Raw genomic sequence first — 15,208 nt, 5'->3', positions numbered from 1 at the left:
AGGAGAAACACATAAAGAATAAAGAAGCGTGAACCTTGGATCGAGCGTAACCTACCTATCAACATCTTTAAAACCTATTATGAGGAACGATCATATTACACTGGACAACAAATTCTTACAAAAGTCATGTTACTGAAATAAAATTAGTCAATTCTTATCAATTTTTATGTGCTGAACACGAATATGACAGTCAAATTGCAAAATTGGCTCTAGTTTTTTTTGTAATCTGCAAGAAATTAATGTTTACATAACGAAATGCATTCCAATAGTAAAAGGTCAACTGTAATAGCCTACCTATAAAAAATCAAGTCATTGACTACATCTTAGATTTCTTCGCCTGTCTCTTGTACAGCTGTTCGGGAGCATCTCTGAGGAGTGTCCAGCAGTAGTCAGCCAGCATTGTAGTGGACCATTTTCCCTGGTATCTTTGTTCCATTGTTGCGATATCTTGATGAAAACGTTAGCCGTGTTCATCACTAACAATACCACAGTTGCTAGGAAAGAAATCCAAATGGGAATGAAGGAAGTGAATCTTTAGAGACATATTGCAGCCAAGTTTCTTATACTTCATCAACATGTCTTCTACTAGTTCCTTATAGTTTTCTGCCCTAACATTTCCGAGGAAGTTTGTAGAAACTAGGCGAAAAGCATTCCATGCTTGTTTCGCGTCACCTTCCAGCAAGTTGTTGAACCGGTCATCTTTGAAAAGCTCTCGAATCTGAGGACCCACAAAAACTCCCTCTTTAATCTTTGCTTCGCTGAGTCGAGGGAATTTTTCATGCAGGTATTGGAATGCTGGCAAAGTCCGGTCAATGGCTTTCACGAAGTTCTTCATCAAACCTAGTTTGATGTGAAGGGGTGGTAGCAAGATTTTCTGAGCCTCAACCAGAGCTGGGTGTTGGATATTCTTCTCTCCAATGGCTACATTCTGCCTGTGAGTCCATTCCTTCCTCATGTAGTGCAGTTCCCTTGCTCGGCTATCCCACTCGCATAAGAAACACATATATTTTGTATATCCTTGCTGCAGTCCCATTAAAAGGGCAACTACCTTCAAATCACCACAGAGGTGCCAGCTGTACTTGTTATACTCAATGGAATTCAGTAGCTGCCTTAAGTTATCGTACGTCTCTTTCATGTGGACAGCATACGCTACTGGAATAGATGGAAGAATGTTTCCATTGTGCAAAAGCACAGCCTTGAGACTCAGTTTCGAAGAGTCCACAAATAGTCTCCATTCTTGTGGGTCATGAGTGATTTTTAAAGCATTCATGAGGCCCTCAATATCGGAACAGAATATCAGATTACTTTCCTTTCTGAAGAAAGGCTCCAATTGCTGGTGGCGCTTTCGATATGCAGTAATTGTGACATCTTCTTCTAGAAGATTCCATTGTTGGAGTCTTGATCCTAGCAATTCTGCCTTGTTCTTTGATAAGTCCAAATCACGAATCAGGTCATTTAGTTCTTCCTGTGTTATTCTGTGTGGGGTTGATGATGCACCACAGTGAAAATCTGGATCACTGCATGCTGATGGACCAGGAGAAGAACAGGTCGACTCACCTTTGTCTTCGTCAGATGAATCAAGAGAATATTCTGCTGGAGGTTCTGGAATAGGAAGTCCCTCACCATGTGGAACTGGTCTCAATGCAGACGGAATGTTTGGGTAGACTATTCTCGACTTCTTTCGCTTCGTTATTCCGCCGGAAAGAGGAGGAACCAAGCAGAAGTAACAGTCATTTAGGTGGTTGCTTGGCTCTCTCCACACCACTGGGACTGCAAACGGCATTGATGACCTTTTGCAATTCAACCACTGTGAAAGCTGTGTTGTACATGTAGCACAGCATATATGCGGAGCCCAAGGCTTGTCTTGGTCACCAACCTTGCATCCGAAGTAAAGATGATACGCCTTCTTCACTTGAGAATTGATACTTTTCTTCTGGTTGGCAAATGTCACTTCCCCATAAATATAGCAAAAATTGTCCGCGGTATTAACACACTTTCGAGGCATTACTGTTCTTTATTGTACGTAAATGGATAAAATAATAAGTTTTATGTAACAGTAGCTTGAACTGTCTCGCACAACGTCTAAAATATTTTAAATGCTGAACCTATCTGATTGGGCTTTATATAGTACACTGCTTACGTCAGCTTCAGCAGCCGCCTGGCATTAGTATAATAGGCCTACACATGTATAGTACACTGCTGACGTCAACTTACTTCAGCAGCCGCATGGCATTAGTATTGCATTGCATCAGAAAATGATGCAATCAACTGTGGATGATGTGAGCATGATGGTATTATGCAATGTTACATCATTATTCCGGATGTTGCTGCAGTCCTACTGGAGAAATTTACACAGTGAAACATAGAAAATGAGGTATATGAATATCTTCAAAACGAGAGCCAATACAAATTTTTCACGGTTATATTCGTGTTCGGCACACCAAAATACTACAGATTAGGGCCTTTTCAAGTCAGTAATGATTTCACTGTTGACCAGTGTTATCACTCGAATAATAAAATGAGAAATTATTTTTTTTTTAAACAAAATCTAAATAGTACACCATTCCATCGTCAAAATTAGAAAACCATAAAACAAATTAAAAGATACAATATAACATCATAAAGGAAGAAATACAACTGGGAAAGATAGTTGATCTATACTTGCTGTCTCAAACATAAAGAAAATATAGCATACATACAATATAGCACCATTACATATAGCAAACACTGAGACCTAGGCGACATATAGCAAAGGTCACAAAATATTTCAAGGGAAGGAACTTCGAGCAAGGTGAGGGAAACCAGACTCGGACGAACAACCCTTTAGATAACACTATGGAAACATAAATACCCCATCAAAATATCTACAAACTAAATTTTTTTATATAAAATTTTGTTTTAAATAAAACATACAACACATCTGAGGGGGAAAGACACAAACATAAAATACTTTTTAATTTTTTGGAAATGGGGGGGGGGGGCATATTTCCGGCGGCCCCCCCCCCAAAAAAAAGTGTGTTTGTGTGTGCGTGTGTGTGTTACTATACCCATTACATTACTTGCAAAATATATATGGTGCTGACATTTTCGGCAAGAGGGAGACATACCGATATTCTGCATATAATTATTTTAATGTTTGTCAGAGCGAGAGTATTGGGGCCTGATCAGTTCAGTATATTTCTCAACTGATATAGCGGGTATAATAGAGCCCCCCCCCCGCGCCGAGTTCGCCACAGAGCGCTCGTGTAATATACGGTTTAATACAAAATACATGATCGTGGGCAGGAATATACAAATTTTGGTCGATATACATGATCGTTGTTATCTATTCAAACGAGGGCCATGAAATACATTAGCAAATCCCTACATTATTTAAGGCAGGCGATTACGAATTATTTAAACCACATTCTTCATCTGTCACAGATTTTATAATCATTTTGAAGTGGCTGCTTTATCTCGAGGAAAACGAGCGGTAAGTGTTATATAAAACAAAATCTTAATAGCAATTTGATCACTTTTGCGTCATTTTACAGTAAGAATAGTAACAAATAGAGGATAATTTCTTTTCCTACGTTAGGCCTAATACCTGGTATGTTTCTTAGTGTGATACACACACACAAAAACCAAAACAACACCAACAACATTTTAAAAAACCCACAAAAACGAGTGGCGCGCCGAAGCCACGGGCTAAAATGTTTTTTTAAATATTTATTTATAGTATCAATCACAAATTGAAATATATCCAGTATTAGCGTTGGAAAAGAAAGTTTTATTTTTGATATATTTTTTTAAAAATTATCTCATCCTAGCGAAACACTTTCTGCAAATGACCTTAATAAAGGAAAATAATAAATTAACCTAAACCACTTTGAATGTCGACCGTAACTTGTATTTACACGGCATCATGCGCGGAAGAAAATATCAACTGAACCGGGATTTCAGACAGCAGATGAACTTGATTCATTGAACTTCATGAGCACAATCAAACAAATGCAACAGTGAAAAAGTGGAACTATGAAAAATCGAGAATGTTAGATTTGCGGAGGATTTATTCCGAATTATTGTCTGCTAATAAAGGATTCATGTCAGTTGCTGTGTCAGGGATGCCCACACAGCACGCCGTCCAAATGTGAAGTTGCGTCGTGCTGAAAGACATAACACTGTGCCATAATTTATCTTATGTCATGTAAAGAAGCTGCTTAAATTATAGTATTTAAAATTTTCTTCATTTTGTAAGAGCTCAAGAAATTAATTCTGGTTTGAAAGACAAGATGACGGTAAAACTCAGAAGACGTAGCTGTACAGTACCGTTGGTGTTTGAGACATCATAAAAAAGGTAACTGCGTTAACTTCGCTTTTTGTTTGGTAATATGTTGGAGATCATCTTTTGCAGATCTTCTTTGAGCTTGGAGTAGCTTTTACATTCTAAACATTTTTATTTGCACTTATCTGCTTAACATGTATTGCTGGGATATCATATAGAATATGAAGTCAGTATAATGGTACTATATTTTAAATATTTGAATGATAAATTACTGATAAATGATATAATGATAAACTACAAAATAAATAATTTGCCCATTATCCAAAATATGTTAATTAAAACAAACATTGAATGTAAATTCAGATACAATGAGCAGTTGTAAGAAGTCAGAAATAACATTTTATCAATTGAACCAGTTATGTGTTATCATCATCAATTGTAAAATAAACACATGGAGACAAGTATGCTTAAATTCTAAAATGAACACACACACACACACACACACACACACATATGGTATTTTAATTTAATACAGAAAAGGTGACATTGATATATGCAGACCAATAATTTTTTTCTTTTTCAGATACAAATTAAAAAGCCTAATTCTGAGAGTTTCACCTACAACATTCATGATGGAAAAGGGCCACTAATTAAGAGCTGACATATGTGGAAGAAAAATACCATCCATGTTGAAAAGGGCTAGAGGTAATGTGAGAAAACATAATTTATCAATCTGAATTAACATTATTGTTGCTATTTTATCTCAACTGGTCAAAAGGCTAAGTGGGTTTATGTAATGGTCCAGAGTGTGTTATTTATTTCACATCCCTTCTGTCTTTCAACAGTAAGAAATTAGCTACTTTGGAGTCCATAGTTCTGATCAATTTGTTTATATAAAACTTGGTTTTGGGCTTAAATCAACATCTTGGATAAATCTAATAATGAGCAAAATCCAAGTTTTTTTTTTTTTTTTTTTTTTTTTTTATTAACCCCGTAATAGGTTGACCACTGGGTCGGGGAACCATCCCAGGATCACCTTACAATCAAACATTTCTGGTTATCAGATAATCTAGGGATAATAAATATAATCTACAGAGAAAGTAAAAAAGAAAAACACACACACACACACACGCATATACACATGCATATGGCCAAAATCTAGGTGACATGGCTTTTGTGATATTACAGTATTTTGTTCCTGTCTACCCTCAAGTCAGAGACAAGTTAAATGTTCATTGTTGAGGTCCATTTTTGAAGAAATTGGTCCTCTTTTTTATTTACCTTGGCAGTGTAATTTTCAATGTTCTTATGCATTGCAACTATTTGCTTAAAAGCAAAAATAGAAGGATTTTTCATATTGAATCTGCAAGTATAAATATAATATTTTGCCAAAATAAGCAGAAAATTATCCAAACTGTCCAGTTGTTCACTTCCTAAAAATGTTTCTTTTTTGGACAGATGTACAATATTTGGGCAAAAAGGTGCAAAAACTTCATTAAAACGGTACCAAAACTGTGAAGTAATACTGCAGTCATAAAAGAGATGCTCAATACTTTCAGTTTCACTCTTACAGAAAGTACATTTGTTGTCATCAAATATGTTAATTCTTTTAAGAATATCATTAGTAGCGATTATTCTATGGATTAATTTAAAGTTAAAAGAGGTCAACTTGGTATCCTTGGTACAGCATTTTGCCCGGCTATATATATCAGACCACTCCTCACTACTTATATTTTTATTTAATACTTGCATCCAAGTTTCTTGCTTCGCAGTGTGTTGCCTTTTAGCTTCCTGTCAAAGATCTTTGTAAATAAACTTGAGTGAATCTTGTTTTCGCAAGTTCATTATTTTATCATCCTGCTTATCAAAATTATTATGTACTAGGTGGTTTTTTATGGCATCTTTCCATGCTTTAGGAATTCAGCAAAATCCAAGTATATACACGAGGTGATCATGTATAAGATTAGTTGAGTTCTTTTAACCAACCTAAAAGCCATACTTCCACAATATAGACTAAAATCATTAAGTTGTCCTCGAAGTTTGATGAGTGTTAACCATTAATAATAATAAAGTGATCTTTCACCTGACTGAGCATGTTACCACCACATGCAGTATTTATGCATATAGTGCAGTTTTTACTAAATTTAGAATACATGCTTATATAAATGAGATCTAGATTGAAGAAGTGAAGATGCATACAAATACACGAGGTTATAACCACTACTGCTGATTCAAGTTTGATCATACTTGGCCATTGGGCTTGTATAGTCAAGCTTCACAATGATGCTTATTATGAGTGTGATAAAGGTATGTTAATGAAGTGACCTTGCATCTGATTGGCAGAGTTTCTTACGACTTGCACAACAGTGTTTATGGTCAAATTTAGATCTGACTTGTTTAATTATTTGCTTGTATGTCTGAGGCTGTAAGCAAATTCTATGCAAATAATGTGGTGGTTCTACATCTCACTCGCCATTCTTGCTACTGCTCTTAAAACTATTTCTCATTAATTTTATCAGACTTGGTAAATAGATTTATCTCATCAAGATATAGCAAAGGAGCAATTTTGTAAAAAAAATATTCATTCATATTAAACTCAAATTCTGCATCTGATTGGTTGACCTTGCAAATACTATAAGGGCTCTATTTCTGACAAAAAGATTATTTTGATCTAATGTAGCAGAAATGCTTATATGATCAAAACATCTAACATATTTGATAACAAATAAGAAATAGTTTTTCATGTAAATTTGATAAACATTGATAAATCGGTTCATATCATTAAAAGCTTGGAAGAGTTTGATTACATGCGAGACCTTCACATATTAATCATGCTTTATTTAGAGAATTATTTTTGTCAGGATTTAGTAAAATAGGTAAAATCAATATGGACTGGTTTTGTTATGTACAGCAACACTAGTTGTTTACTGAGTACTGAGGGAATTGGAGTAAGGCAAGGGTACATTGTAGTAGGTAACCTGGTTGACTTGATAACAGGATTGTAACACAAACATTTTTATCAGGAGTCTATCATACATACCATTGATTCACTGCAGATCCTGCCCCCATTAGTTACCTTTTAATACATAAAGCATTTGGGTTTTTTATGTCACAAATCCCATAGGGATTAAAATTAACATCATAGGTCTCACTGGATAATTTTGTATTTTGACATACACCTAATTTTTAAGGTAGAAGGCATGAACCTAATTATCACAAGCCTAGCATTTCTAAATTCACACATAAGCTAAATCTATAATGTGGTTTAGATTTACTTTGAGTTAGGCATGGAAATAGGTTGGCTTGTTAGTGACTGCCTGTCACAGTTAGATGAGCATTGGAGATCAAATGCTTGATCTGCAAATGAGCTGCTGACCTTGATGTGTGTCTGCTACAGAGGCAAATATAAAAAAATCTAGATGGTTGAGGGTTGATGAAAAAAGTATGCTAATTTGTTATAGTACTAGTGAACTTTATTCATGCATAAGCCACATACTGATTCTTTTAGCTGCCTTGTCACAGAAAAATATTGAAAATAGCTATTTCTTGTCAAAAATGAATGTAAAATTTAGGAGATGGTGGCAGTGATGGTTCAGTATAGAAATCAATAGCTGCATCAGGAATTAACCTGATTACTGCAGTCAAAATCTCACATGTATGCTTTCTACAAAAATCATTAGTTTGTTTTTGTTAGTATCTTCAGTGTAAAATTATTCTCATTTTTCTGTAATTGGTCATTGTCGGATGAAAATTCACCAGATAAACTGTCCAGTGAGACCATAAAATACACAATTAGAAAATAAAATAAATTTATTCTAGAAAGAAATATTGCATGCAACTCTGTGACACAAATGAAATTAATGAGAAAACACTTAAACAAATGGCTAACATTACTCATCTGGCTTATATAACTTAACAGCTGGCCATTTCACTGTGGAGTAGTCAGGTATATCTAGTATTGTAAGAACAGAGCCTAAACAGTAATCTCAAAACTTTTATCAGATCAATTGCATACTTAGGTTTGGAAAGTATTACATGGGAATTATGTTAATTTTTAAAGATCAAAATGTACCTGCATGTTTTGACCCTACCAGAACCAAACTAAAAGCTCAAATGTGTGCAGTGCTTTTTGCTCGTCACAACATAATTGGGATTATAACTGCTAACCCTACCCTCTAGCACACATTTAAGATCTTTAGAGTTTTTAAATACAGCCTTCTAATTATATAAGTTTCATTACATTGGTTAATAATTAGTCACATGTGATGATACTTGTAACTAATCAAACCACAGCCACTGAGAGCAGACTAAGCACTGATATTTATGTGGTACAGTGGCAATATACAGTCCGTCTGCTGCACATTTAGTTACCTGCCCATTAAACTGACAACACATGAAACAAACTGGACAATTCTGAAAGCCTTGAATTTGACTTTATTTATCTGTATGGTAGAACAGAACATGAGTTGAAAAGCTTTTAATGAAAGACCTTGATATCAAACCTAATAATAACTGCAGGAGTTATATTATGGATAATTAACCATTCTCTCAGTTTCAAACTGGGCATTCCATCCCATGGGGTTCTAAATGTAAACCAAGTGTAACTGATATCCTAATGAACTGTAAAGACCATAGCAGCACAACAGCAGGGGGCCAGATATGTCCAGATCCAGGAATCATAGACCAGTTTCAAACTGATAATGAGCCACATAAAAATGACACATCTGCTAGAACTTATGTGATGAAGATAACTTAAACTGCATTATTATTAATCCTCCTCCTCCACATCATCATAATTGAGATGCATCATATATGTTTTATTGTAAAATAGTTTATGCAACATAATTCAGTGAAGACCTTTACTGCCAATTTACCAGTGAACCATTTGTTTCAATGAACATATTTTATGTTGTAACAAGGAGCATCATTTAAACATTATGATACACTTATCATACCTGTATATGAAATCTTAATACTAACACTTATACTTGCAATACTAATACTAATAAAAACACCTGCACTGATAATTTGATTATGTTCAATTGGACTTGTATCTAAATGATCACCAGCTGTATGAAAAGACATATTTTAATATATAGATATTGGATGGAATACTAGTTACCACAATTGAATAATCATATGATAAATGATATATTATTATTTTAAACAATTTATATTTGCAGTGAAACATACTTTTACATTATCTTCCCATAAATTTCATTTATAGAGCAGTATACTCTGCATTCATTAAATTACTGAAATGGTTAATAATACAACAACAAATACTGCAACTTCCAGAACCACAAAAATCAAAAGATATAAACAAAAACTTCCCTACATGTATCAACAGTTGTCACTTTATAGACAGAACCATGAAGATTTAGGACAGGATGTTAACAAATTAGGTATTCAAGTTAAAACGAAAAAAATACCAAGTAAGCTTACTACCAAAAAAATCAAACATTAACAGTGAATTTTAGTACATTCCCAGGAAACAGAATATATAATTTTTCTTAACTTGATCTGATACATCTTAAATCTATAGAAAATGATTCATATTGTATGACTAAAATATTATGTAAACAAAAATTCCATCACTTTTTTCAGATGCAACATGCATACCCCAACCCATCCTTTTTGATCATAAAGTATACCAGCATTCCACTATAAGATGGGGAGCTGTAGTTGCTCAGTGGTTAGCTTTCTGGACCTGTGAAATAAGGTAGGTTCAAATTCTACCATCGGACCAACCTGGGTTAGCCACCATGGTGCGTCCTTGGGCAAGGCACTATACTTAAAGTGCCTTGGCACTAAATAACTTACTTGTGTTGCTTTACCATAAAAAGCCAAACCAAACACAAAACAACAACTTTAAAATATGAGTTGTGTCACTACTAAGTAAAGGAAAATCATACTGAAGAAATGTTTTTGTTAATACAATTTAATGGATCTAAAAATCTCTTTCTTCTGCAGGAGTTTAAAATGTTAAATTAAAAAGGTCATGGTACACATTGCTTTGTTCGTACACATCAGGCTCCGTATCCCATATCCAGCTAAAATTTTCAGTAGAGTCTGAATAAAAAATATTTTAATCTGGATGATAATATTCTTTCTCCATTCATATATTACACCAGCAAGATTGATCCAGATAAGATTACATTTTACTATAACACTGATGATGAGTATGCCTCATAACAACTGACAAATGTGGAGAGAATGGAGTTAAAATGAACTCAGATTTCTTTTCAGCCATAACACAAGATGATCATTTATTATGAAAAAACCTGAATAAAGTTGGAGTTCATAACCATGACAGTCTTGATATAATATAAATTCAATATATTATTGTTGTCTTGAGGTATAGTTCTGTATATTACAATCTCACACAAGATCAGGGTATATTTTAGTACCATACAGTTAGTTCAGGATTGTATTAATACCTATTCTGGTGAATGAAAACTGAATAAGTTTTACTATTTTGGAACCAGTTGCAATAAAGTTCACTACACAAGAGAAAATATGACTTTACTGTAATATCTAAAATGTAAAATCTGCAAACAGAATACTCGCTTGACTTTACACTTCAACTATATCATAATATTTATTTGAAATGAATTTATACAAATGGCATTAAATTGGGTTTCAGGCTGGTAATGACAATGGTCACACTGACTTAGACCCAGGGTGGGCAACCTTGTGACCAATTGCCACAAGTGGCAAATTGGCCATGTAAGTTTGGCTCAGTTGTGGCATCGTATGATGTTTTTCACTTCTCATTCGCCACACCTGTGGCTACATTGAAAAATAGTTTGCCCACCTCAGACTTAGACAACTAGTAAATTATGAAAGAAAAATGTCATTAAATTATGCTTTTCTGGATTGCTAGATTAATAAGTTATTGTTGACTTGAAGTTAGAATATTATGTCAGTGAAGATAACACTCACAGTGACTTTGACATTTTGAGCTTTTTGTGAAGACATTGGAATTATGTGTGTGAAGTGCTAGATTAAGTGTGTGTGTGTGATTTGGATTTGTTACATTACAAAAAAATGTAATGTAATTTAAAAAATTACTAGTTTAAAAAAACCTCAATCATATCATGGATTAAGTAATGATTAAATTGTATTGCAAAGATCAAATCAGCAAGGATAACACTCACAATGACTTGGGTATTCTATATCCCTAAGAACATTTTTGGACCTATACTGTATAAGAAATTGAATCATGTATTGCAGCATAAGAAAAATTTCTCAGGCATGGAATTAGAGTCTTAAATACAGAAAATCAGTACATACACGTGTTGGTATGTGAAGATAACACTCACTTGACAATATAGCCAAGTTCTTATAACAAATGATATAACTATATGTAGTTTGCTTGTAAAATAAGTTAGGAATGAATATTAATTATATAATTTAGAATAGAGAAAAGCACATTAAATTCCATCAATAAATATTTTGTGCTTAAATAAAATCTTAAACAAAAATGTGCAAGTCCAAAATATTTTGTTTTAGTGCTATGTCTTACTACCCAAATAACGGCCATGTATATGTGTTCCAATGTCAATTGTCATCGGAATGAGTAGTCCAAGTTTCAGGAATAGCTCACACACTTGGCAGCCTATATCGACACTCTTCCACTAATTTATGTGTAATTAATATACTTACAGTGCTGTCTTTATCCTGGTGGAGTGAAAATATGACACTAGCAAATGGACACATTTTCATGTTCCATTGACATACATTTGAATTTGTTGCAATGCAATGGTAGTCGAGGTACGCCAAAGTTTGTTTAAGTAGGTTCATGTGGGGAATATGTTTCTTGAATGAAACAAAACATTGCTTACAGTTCCAATAGGCAAAACATATTTTTATTTGTTTCCTTAAAGAATAATGTTTCAGCTTAACCCGATTTTGGCATTCCTGACTTTCATCGCTTTCCAGCCAACTGAAATGTGGGCCAACAAAACTTGAAAACAGGTCCAGTTCTTTTGTGAGAATTTGAATTTATTAGAGAAAAGACATCAGGATAAGTGAAGTCTGACAAAAACATTATAACTTTACTTTGTAGAAATGCATTGTTATTGGTTACCAGTTGTGTGTGATATTTCAGAAAATTTGACTTTCATTACACTGTTAGTCGACATCAAAACGCTCCACACAGCACCCTTCGTTAGGCAGTAAGACCCATCAGCCCCCCAACAAATATATTGGGTGATGTGTCTTATGTTATCGGACTAGTCCAAAATATTGCTTAAAGTTTCTAAACTATATACAGAACAGTAAGAAACAACTTAAAAAAAATAAATAACTTTTAAAAAAGCTCATAGTAATTGCAATATTAGTTAGAAAGCTGCTGAGCTGTCTTCATACATGCAGCCCACAACACCTTATATACTTATGACATATTGCATAAAAACCCAAGCTTGTTAGAACCTTTAAACAAACATGGGACTTAGTATCGCAAAAGTACATTTAGTAAATCTGCACAATAATTATATTTAAAAAATTACCAACTTAATAGTTTACACATTAGTACCTAATGATTTTATAGCCAAGAAGAAAAAAAGTTGATTTCTAGTGGTACATGCCATGTTTACTGCTGCTGCTCATAGCAAGAGTTCGAAACCTGTGTTAAGCTATGCACTTTTACAGTATGATCGAGATACACCACATGACAAGATTAGTCAGCATGTGTTTGTATCAAGTGAAATAAAACAGAGAAAATCAAAACTTAAACACAGTGACATACAGAAACTTAATATTGGTATAAACACATTGAGAGTAGTGAAGTGGGACGATATAGCGTCAATGGGACTTACCATTAAAAACCACCCTGGGACGATATAGCGTCAATGGGAAATTTAACATTGTGGAAACCCCTGGGATGATATAGCATCAAGGGGAATTTAACATGGGAATATGGGACTGTTTAGCGTCAAGGGGAATTGAACAGGGTGGGACTGTATAGCGTCAAGGGGAATTTAACATGGGCAAAAAAAAAAAAAAATCTTGGGCCTGTTGAGCGTCAAGGGGAAATGGAGCAGGGTCGGGACCCTATTTTAATAAGGTCCCGACCTGATGGGTCTATGGAAATGGAACAGGCGAAAATTGAAACAGGGAGGGGTCTCTATTTTTTATTTTTTTTAAAACAAAAAAAAAAATAAAAAAAGGGTAGGCAGTGAAAGTCAAGATCTTTTCGAGACCTATGAGTGGCCCTGAAAAGGGCCTTTGGGTTTATGTTAATATGCCCTTAACATAAAGGGCATCTGTGACTTCTTCTTGTCCTTAGGCTTCGCCTGACTGCAGGACCATAGACTAAAACAATTTTGAGACATCCTTGCCTCTCCACATAGATCCTACGTATCCATAGGCTGGTATCTGTCCTATGGACAACTGTCCACTTGGATCGGACGTACATCGGTATGTCTGTCCTGAACATCATCGAAGACACAAGCATAGAAGATTGAACGTTGGTCCACATGTTGAGGCGCCGAGAACAGGTGAAGGAATGCAGTGAACTACACTTATTTATAGGGAGAGGAAGGATTGAAACGGAGTTCACTGACCAATCCAAACACGCCCACATCCAATCCGAAGAGAGCAGTCTGTGACGTCATGTGGTCTATATAGATTTGCTAGCACCTGTGTGCAGTCAATTCATGCGACAGTTTTTCAACATGACGGAAACTCAGAAAACGATAAATTGGGGTGCACCAGCTATGGAGACTACCCAAGGGAAACCGGACTTACTTTCAGAAGAGGTGAATTGGGATTTTGTGGATTTTCTTACCTCGCAAGAATTTGTTCCGGAACCTTCGTCACCTTCTCCTTCATTACCACACATGGAGAAATTTAGACAGAGACAGAAAGAAGAATTGGAGAAATTTATACAACAGCAAAAGGAAGCGGAACAAGCTTTTCTCCTACAGCAACAGCAGCAAAAAGAAGAGGTAAGAAAAAAACAAGAAGAAGAAGAAGCAGCAGCAAAGAAACAAGGGTGTGAAAATCAAATGGTCACGGTACTGTTAGACATTTTAGCGGAGTTAAGAAGTCTGAAACAAATGTTATCAGACTTCTTTATTATGACCAAAGAGAATATGACCTTCCCGAGCTAAACACTCCAACCCTGTGACTAAGCCTCCCGTGCCACCCTTAGTGATTTCAACCAAATCATCATCATCAACACTACGCAGTCCAGAAGTAGGCCTTGGCCGTGGCAAAGGCTTAAGGCAGTTAAAGTTGATTGCTTAAACTCACCCCTACACCAAAAAAGGCCCTTTTCAGGGCCACCCACATCTGTCTAAAAGAGATAGACTTTCAATTGCCAACATCCATTCAAACTATAAAAAAAAAACATTTTACCTCTGTAGTACGTGTGTATGAGTGTGTGAGTGTAGGTTCTTATTTTAAAATCAAAACCCAAAGACACTTACCTTTTAATACCTAATTTATTCTTTTATAAATATTTACAATCCAATTCACAATTCACAACAGAGCACTTTAAAAAGTTCATAAACTTCTTCTGTCTCATTGTTCACTCTCTGAGTTTTTTGAATTTCTTCACCACCACAGTCTTTTCCTCCTATTCCTCCTCACTTTCTTCTCTTCTTCTTTTCTTCTCCTGTTTCTTTTTCTTCACCTGTTTTCTTCCTCTTCTTCCTCTGAAGAATCCCTCTCTTCTTCTGACTCCTTGTTTCTTTTTTGGGCAATCTGGAGACCAGTGTCCTTTTTCTTGACAATAATAACAGGTATCTTGACTTTTGTCTTTTCTAGCCCCTTTTTTTCTTTTTTGACGGTCTGGACACTCTGAAGACCAATGCCCTTTCTTCTGACAGATATAGCAAGTATCTTGACTTTTATCTTGAAAGGAAGGAGAGTAGTCCCTCGGCTGGTCTGAAGAGAATTTTTGGATGACCCCTCGCAAAGCTCTGATGAAACGTT

The 15,208-nt window shown here is 35.1% G+C and overlaps 1 protein-coding gene and 1 long non-coding RNA gene across 7 annotated transcripts in view; one reads left to right on the top strand and one right to left on the bottom strand.

Moving 5' to 3' along the window:
- LOC149776747 (pregnancy-specific beta-1-glycoprotein 2-like) overlaps positions 1-15,208 on the bottom strand; it is a 103,304-nt gene that overhangs the window by 31,724 nt on the left and 56,372 nt on the right. The window lies entirely within an intron of this gene.
- Positions 3,932-15,208, top strand: part of LOC149776748 (uncharacterized) — a 40,423-nt gene continuing 29,146 nt past the window's right edge. For 5 of the 6 annotated variants that reach the window (XR_016416110.1, XR_016416107.1, XR_016416106.1 and 2 more), the window contains exons 1-3: positions 3,932-4,336; positions 4,848-4,969; positions 9,872-9,986. This is a non-coding gene — a long non-coding RNA (uncharacterized LOC149776748). The remainder of the gene's footprint in view (positions 4,337-4,847; positions 4,970-9,871; positions 9,987-15,208) is intronic. The other variant, XR_016416111.1, reaches the window with a different exon arrangement.

Source organism: Sinohyriopsis cumingii, chromosome 18 (genome assembly GCF_028554795.1).
Source record: "Sinohyriopsis cumingii isolate HCF-2022 chromosome 18, ASM2855479v2, whole genome shotgun sequence".
NCBI classification, from domain to species: Eukaryota; Metazoa; Mollusca; class Bivalvia; order Unionida; family Unionidae; genus Sinohyriopsis; species Sinohyriopsis cumingii.
The sequence above is the reverse complement of the archived record's forward strand: the minus strand, read 5'-3'. Positions and strand labels throughout refer to the sequence as shown.